Source organism: Macaca thibetana, chromosome 20 (genome assembly GCF_024542745.1).
Source record: "Macaca thibetana thibetana isolate TM-01 chromosome 20, ASM2454274v1, whole genome shotgun sequence".
NCBI classification, from domain to species: domain Eukaryota; kingdom Metazoa; phylum Chordata; class Mammalia; order Primates; family Cercopithecidae; genus Macaca; species Macaca thibetana.
This window is the reverse complement of record NC_065597.1, coordinates 29,831,591-29,838,617: the sequence shown is the minus strand read 5'-3', so window position 1 is coordinate 29,838,617 and position 7,027 is coordinate 29,831,591. Positions and strand designations below refer to the sequence as shown.

Genomic DNA, 7,027 nt, shown 5'->3' with positions numbered 1-7,027 from the left:
TTAACTTCTGAGTTTGCTTTTCCTAATTTCTCTCCTTCTTTTGCTGTTCCATGCCATCTCCTTGTTTCCTCTCCGGCTTCCCATGAGTTCTTTGCATACTTTGTTTTCAGTTTAAAAATGCATATCTTTCAGTATAAAGTTAATGGTCTTGCCTCCCTGAAGCTGGTGAGACCTGAGTTCAAATCACAGCTCTGCTGTTTGCCGCCTGCTGTTCCTTCTTTCCGAAAGGGGAGGTTTCAGTCCGTCTCCGAAGGAGGCGTGTGAAGAGGAGGTCATACCCAGCAGGCATTTACGATACATGGGAACTAGGATGATTGTTTTAAATACGATGCTTCTTAAAAAGGCCTGTTTTAGCTGTTTAAGCAATCCAGGCGAAGATAAGGTGCTGAGTTGTGTCAGGAGAACAGAGAGAGATTAATTCCGGAGGTACATCAGGGGTGAGGACGACCTCACCTAACAGGTGACTGTCATGCCTGTGAGAAAATACCTTTTCCAAATGGTGCCGTCCACTTTTGTTTCTCTACAGAAGGATGATGAAGTCTTCCGCCCCGAGATCCTGAGAGAACAGTGGGCTTAGTGGAAACACCACACACCTGGCTGGGTCTTGTCAGGTGGAGACGCTGAGAGGTATTTCTTTCCAGTCCCGGAAGACGCGGAATTCTTTCCCGGCAGCTTTGTTCGGCCTGCGTCTGAGCAGTAAGTCCGGCCCTCCCTGCCACATCTTCGCAGGCTGGTTCTTACTCATCCTTCACTTCTCAGCTCCAATCTCACCTTTTCAGTGAGGCCACAGCCATCTGCCACAGGGACCGCGGTCACTCCTTCCTACATCCTGTTTCATTCGTTGTCTGAGTGGCAATGCTCCTTTTCCTGTTTACTTGTGAACTGATTCCTTTCGTCTTCCCTCCCCGGCACGTACGCTGTGCGCTACCCCACCTTCAGCACCTAAAACAATGCCTGCCACGCAGTGGACACCGAGGAAATATTGTTGGCTGGGTGAGCAAATACCCTGCGAGCTTGTCTTTTCCCTTAACAATAGGAGGTGGTCATTTTTTCTCAGCAGTGCATTTGGATAGGCTTAGCTTTGTAATGACTGTGTGGTTTTCCATAGTGAATACTTAATTACAGTATGTTGAACCACTGGTTGCATTGTTTGGCATTTCTGAGGATAATCTTTAGATATATTAACAGTAATTAATCGGAGATTAGGTATTGAGTTTGTATGGTTTTCTGGAAGTGTGTGATAATTGATAGAAAGTTAGAATGAAGCCCCAGAGTATAACAAAGCTGCTTCAGGTATGGCCTTCATTCCACTGCTTCGGGGACAGTGTGAATAAATGCTTGCTGCCCTGCAGTGCAATGTGAGCCTTCTGTTAACCACGTTCCTTGAGACTGGCTCCCGGCACCTGCATTTCACTCCTCCGACGTTCTCTGACTTCCACATTCCTGATGGGTGCACCTCTCCAAGGATGGAGCTGGGCTTGGGGAGACCAGGAGATGGCCAAGAGTCAGTGAGAAAAGATGGGTGTTGCAAACTCCTATCAACCCACAATAACCCTCATCCAGTCTGCACACGGCGGCCTTTGGGTGCTGGTGTCCCGGGGGTCTTAGAAGCAAAGCATCAGTGCCATCATCTCAGCCTCCCCGTTTCAGCCACCCACCCCCAGTTTTGCTGTCTTGGAAGTCCACAGAGCTGAGAACAACCTGTGGTCTCAGAGTGTCTCCAATCAGGGCAGAAGGTCAGAGTCGAAAAGACTCCTGTCCCCTACAGGAGTTTCTAATTTATACCCGCCCCTCGCTCCCCCCCACCCAGGTATATGTTTATTTGCTTTGGTGGGAAATAAAACTCATGCAATAGGGGAGAACTGAAAATGTAAATGAACATACTGATGACCGATTAGATCCTTGCAATACATGCTGTGTCTTATTTGCCCTCACTCAATCTGGTTGAAAGAAAACTGTTCTCCAAACTTCCACATCACAGTTCCCGCTGGCACTGTGTGTGCCATTTATACTGTTATCCTCCCCCTAATATTTCTTCTTTAAATCAATTCATTTTCTGACTTTACCTTATTTTAAAAGAACACTTTTACAGCACAGACCTCCATGAAAATAGTCATTTCTCATCACCATCAGAAGCTACTATAAAAGTAAATGCAAGAAACCACACCGCCATTATTAAACTCTTCCTAGATGCTGCGGCTTGCCTGAGGCTTGCAGCCCAAGCCTGCTCTAGCTTGCTAATGGAGGCAACTAGGATGCTTGAGAGAGGCGTGGGGAGGTGCTTGGGCCTCTCTCATTATCACAGAACTTCCCTTGCAATTTTCAGTGCTGCCAAGTGAAATCTGAATTCCACCTGAAATCATTGCTCAGGTGAAATCAGTCCCACACCAGGTGCTCTGGCTGGAACTTCCCAGAGCCCGATCTGGGTGCTGTGGGCTTCTGGGCCCTCCATGGCTCCCTGTGGTTGCAGAGGGATGAGAGGATCCTCTCACCTCCATATCAGTACCCCTCCACTGTGTGTTCACAGCCAAATTCTCAGCCACTCCTCTCTCTCCCATCTGCTTGGGAGCTGCTTATCCACTAGCTTCTCCTGCACCAATGATCTGCTGATTAAAACAAAAACAAAAACAAAAAACAAACAACAACAAAAACCAGGCACAGTGGCTCACACCTGTATTCCCAGCACTCTGGGAGGCCGAGGCAGATGGATCACGAGGTCAGAAGTTTGAGACCAACCTGACAAACATGATGAAACCCCGTCTCTACTAAAAATACAAAAATTAGCCAGACGTGGTGGTGGGCGCACATGTAATCCCAGCTACTTAGGAGGCTGAGGCAGGAGAATCACTTGAACCCAAGAGGCAGAGGTTGCAGTGAGCTGAGATCACGCCATTGCACTCCAGCCTGGCAACAGAGCAAGACTCTGTCTCAAAAAAAACAAAAAACAACAACAAAAAAAAGAAGACAGTTTTAAATTCTAGAGTCAGGTATTCTGGGTGAGCCCTGTGACTTGCTGGTCTCTGCCCCTGCCTGTCTTTGGGGTCTGTCCTGTAACTGAGTTGTATTTCTTTTCCTCTGATACAGAGAAAGATACCACATCCCAGAGTTGCTGTGAGCTTCAAACGAGACAAGATATGTAGAAGTGCCATGCAAATATAAACCAGTTCTACAACTCTAGGTGGACAGCGGAGGTAAGGGCAGGGAGAGGGAAGAGCTTGGTTGGGGTGGAGGGTGGATGGCGTTCTTTTCTGTTTTTTTTTTTTAAGCGGTCTGTGTCAGATGAAAAAGTTGCTCCCATCAGTCAAGGGCAAAGATGTTTAATTTCTGCTTCTGTAAATAAATATTTTAGGGTTTTTCATAGTGGGGTTTGTTTCAGAAAGGAAGTTTTCCCCCCTTATTTTTTCACTGAAGACATAGAAAGAATCATCAGACCAGCAAGCAGTATAGCTTGCCTTCCTGGAGTGTGTGAGCAGTGACCCTGAGTGGCAATCCCAGGCCCCTTCCCAGGTGGGACCAGACAGGGGCTTGTGGGCCAGCAGGTCCAGCTCATCTGTGTGGCTCACAGCGAGGCAGGACAAGCTGTTATAAGAATCTGGGGCGTCAGTCTTCTCAAGAGCAAATGTGAGTTCCTTACTTCATGGCCTTGAAGCAAATGAAGTGGGTCAAGGTGACCGAGCTGGGCTTGTCCAGCCTTCTGTGGGCTATGTCCTTCAGGCCCCCGTGATAAGCGGCCCTGGCTGGGGATGGAGGTGGAGACTTCGTGGCCAGCCCAGCCTAAGAAAGAAGGGAAGACAGGGGAGAGGGAAGGAAGGGCCCCTGCCACGTTCCACCTGAAATCTGGGCTGGAGATGCAAACTCCTCCTCAGTGCACAATAATCCCCTGTCCAGTCTGCACATAGCAGCAGCCGTTGGGTGCTGGTGACCCAGGCGGGGGTCTTAGAAACAAAACATCAGCGCCATCGTCCCAACCTCCCCATTTCAGCCTTCCACCCCAGGTTTGCTGTCTCGGACATCCACAGAGCCGAGACAAGATAGGTATAAATGCCATGCAAATTAAAACCAATTCTACGACTCTAAGTGAACAGCGGAGGCAGTGCAGGGAAGTGGGGAGGTTGGCTGGGGTGGAGAGTAGATGGCTTTCTGGAGGGTCCGGTGGGAGGCCACTCTTGGGCAGGAGGAAGGGGGGTGGCAGAGGTCATGCAGGCTATTCCCCTTTGTGTGCCCAGCGCCCCATCCCCCCAGATTCATTCTCCTTCTCTTGGCTCAGTTCTGTGCCCAGAAGCCTGGCCAGGGCACCGAGTGGAGCTTCTGCTCTCTGGTTTCCCACTGGGTTGCCCAGCTGGATGTCCCAGCAAGAGTGCAGGGTGGGAGGACACATGGGGCAGGGCGTCTGTCACCCCCATCCCTGCCTGGACCAGCCATGGCACAGTCTGCCTCCCTATTCAACCACGTCTCTGGCCAGGAAGCCCCTCCCTCTTGGCTCCAGTCCCAAGGTGATGGTCGAGTCTGCTCCCTCTCTCTGTCTGTTGCAACTCAGGGACAGTGTCAGCTCCCTCCCTCGCTGCCCTCCCTTCACGAGGGGTTGGCCCCGATGGACACAGATGTGAGCTAGAGCTATCCCTTCCTTCTATCTTCTTGGCTCCTCTGTCTCTCCTTTACCTTCTCCAGCAATGTCACCATTTTCTGAGCTCTCAGTGTGTGTGGCTGTCTCTACAAATGGCCTCAGGTATGCCTCCAGATCTCACGAGGCACAGGCTAGGCTTATCTGCATTTTACAAATGAAGACATGGAAGTTCAGAGACGTTGAGACACTTGTTCAAGGTCACACAGCTCAAAAATGGCAAGGCCAGGACTCAAACTCAGGCCTGACTCCAACATCCACGTTCCTGACCATTTGGGCAAAGCTACACATAGGTTTTCTGGGTTTGGCGATAACAACAACATGTCCCCAACTACGGCGTCATTCACTCCATTCCCCTGGTTGTGGCGTTACTCGTTAACATAGCTATTCTACCAGGGGCTCATTTGCAAATGCCTGTAGCAAAATTGAAACAGCTTCGTTCAGAGGGGATACCCTAAAATAGCTAATTTACAGAAAGCCCCTCCCAGCTTGGAAATAGCTGTCATGTTCCCATCCCGTTTAATAATAATAATAATCAGAACTTTGCCAAACATCGATTACTTTATCCCGTTTCACAGAAGGGGATTGAGACTCAAGAGAGGTGAAGAATTTGCCCAACATCCTCACTTATTAGTGTGGTGGCAGTGAGACCAGAAATCCAGGCAGTCCAGGCACAGATCTGAGAGCCAGACCCTCCCACCGTAGCACCTCCCTCCTGTCCACACCTCCCTCCTGTCCACGCACCTCCCTCCTATCCACGGCAGCAGCTCAGTTCTCCTGAGAGTGAGGGAGGGGCAGGTGGAGCCGGGGAGACTGGACAGCAGCCAGCCAGGGAGCCGGGGAATGTGAGACCTGAGGGTCAAAGGCTGAGAAGAGCCGAGGAGGAAGGCACCATCTTCGAGCCTGGCTCTCTGCTCTCTGCTCCCTGTACTTGTTGACTGGAGAACCCACGATGTTACAACGACAGTGAAGGAAATGGTCTGTCTAGACACACGTCTAATTACCTGCTGTGAAAATCCCCACCGGGATGCGTGCCACAGGCAGGATGACCTGACACCATGTTCATCTAAGTCCTCCGTACCACTCAGCATCAGCTAGGGCTGGACTGAGCCTGCCGCACCCCTTCTAGCTGGGGAACCCAGTGGGTGGGGGTGGTTGGTGGTTTTGTTGGCTTGTTTTGAAGCTCCCTGAGGCTCGGTTGTGTTGTCCACAGAACAGACTTCCTGTCTTGAGCACCTGCCCTGTTTAGGCTTCCCAGCAGCGGTAAACAGCATCTCCAGTTGCCTCCTGCTTCCAAGGTAAGTTTCCCAACTCCCCTTGCAGGAAGGCGGGAGCCTATCATGCCCGGGTTCAGGAGGAGGCAGTGTGGGTGCAGGCTTGGGTGAGGGTGTTGCTGGAGGGATCTGTGGGTTCTGTCACGAGTACCGCGGCCGGTCATAGCGCTGTGATGCTGCCTCCCGGAGGCCTTTGCTGGAGGGCACTCCAGTGGGATCTAGGCATTGCTCCTGGTTTCCACACGTCCCACAGACAATGTGAGAAGAAGTCTTGAATAAATTCCCTTTTCTGTATCAGCTTCCTAAAGTGGGTTCTGTTATTGCAACTACAAATCCTGACTCACGCACTGTCTCACAGGGCGGTTCCAAAGAAGAATCATGGTTGTTGAGTTGCTTGGCGAAACACTCCGCACACAGTAGGTACCCCGTATATAATTGTTTAATGAATTAATTAAAGAATGAATTAATGGAAATAAAGCACAGGGCAAGGTGTCCAGCCCGTGGGAACTACTCACTAACTATGTGTTATTAGGACTGATCACGACGATTATAAAATAATTATAATGCAGCCTTGAAAATAGCCACCAGCCTGTGTGCATCTGGGCAGCCAAAGAAAATATGAGTCACCGCCATAACCATCAGGTCTATTGCCAACTTCCAGGCCCAGGTAGAATTTCTCTGTGGCTTTAAGGTTCAGGCAACTAAATATGTGGAGAAGTGATATCTGTCAGGCTGGAGGCTTTATGTCCGGGGTGCAATTTACCACGACTTCTTTTGTCTCTGCCATGGTGGCTGGCAACATCTGAATGTTGGTGGAGTGACAGCTCTCCGCAGAAGCACGGTAGAAAAACAAGATCAAGGTCGCACGAAAGAGGGTTGTGTGTTCTTGTGGCAAATCTAGTCCACCCTGGCTGGTAGAATAACCTAAAGGAAATTGTCAAATCAGGTGGAGCAAGGCGGCTCAAGCTCTGTCCAGCAATCTGCTGTATTTTTCTCTTCTCTCTGTGGGTTTTGAACCAGAATCTGTTTCCAGTTCATGTCTAGTTAAATGTCTTTATTCTCTTTGGTTTAATCACCAAGAGCAGAAAGGCATGATGAGGGCGTCTCTGATCATAATTAAATCTAGCCTATG

The 7,027-nt window shown here is 49.8% G+C and overlaps 1 long non-coding RNA gene across 1 annotated transcript; it reads left to right on the top strand.

The window, feature by feature from the left end:
- The first annotated feature begins 3,096 nt into the window (after positions 1–3,096).
- On the top strand, positions 3,097–6,372 carry LOC126944365 (uncharacterized). Its single transcript, XR_007722030.1, has 3 exons — positions 3,097–3,191; positions 5,835–5,919; positions 6,254–6,372. It is a non-coding gene; the product is annotated as an uncharacterized LOC126944365 (long non-coding RNA).
- The last annotated feature ends 655 nt before the right edge of the window (positions 6,373–7,027 follow it).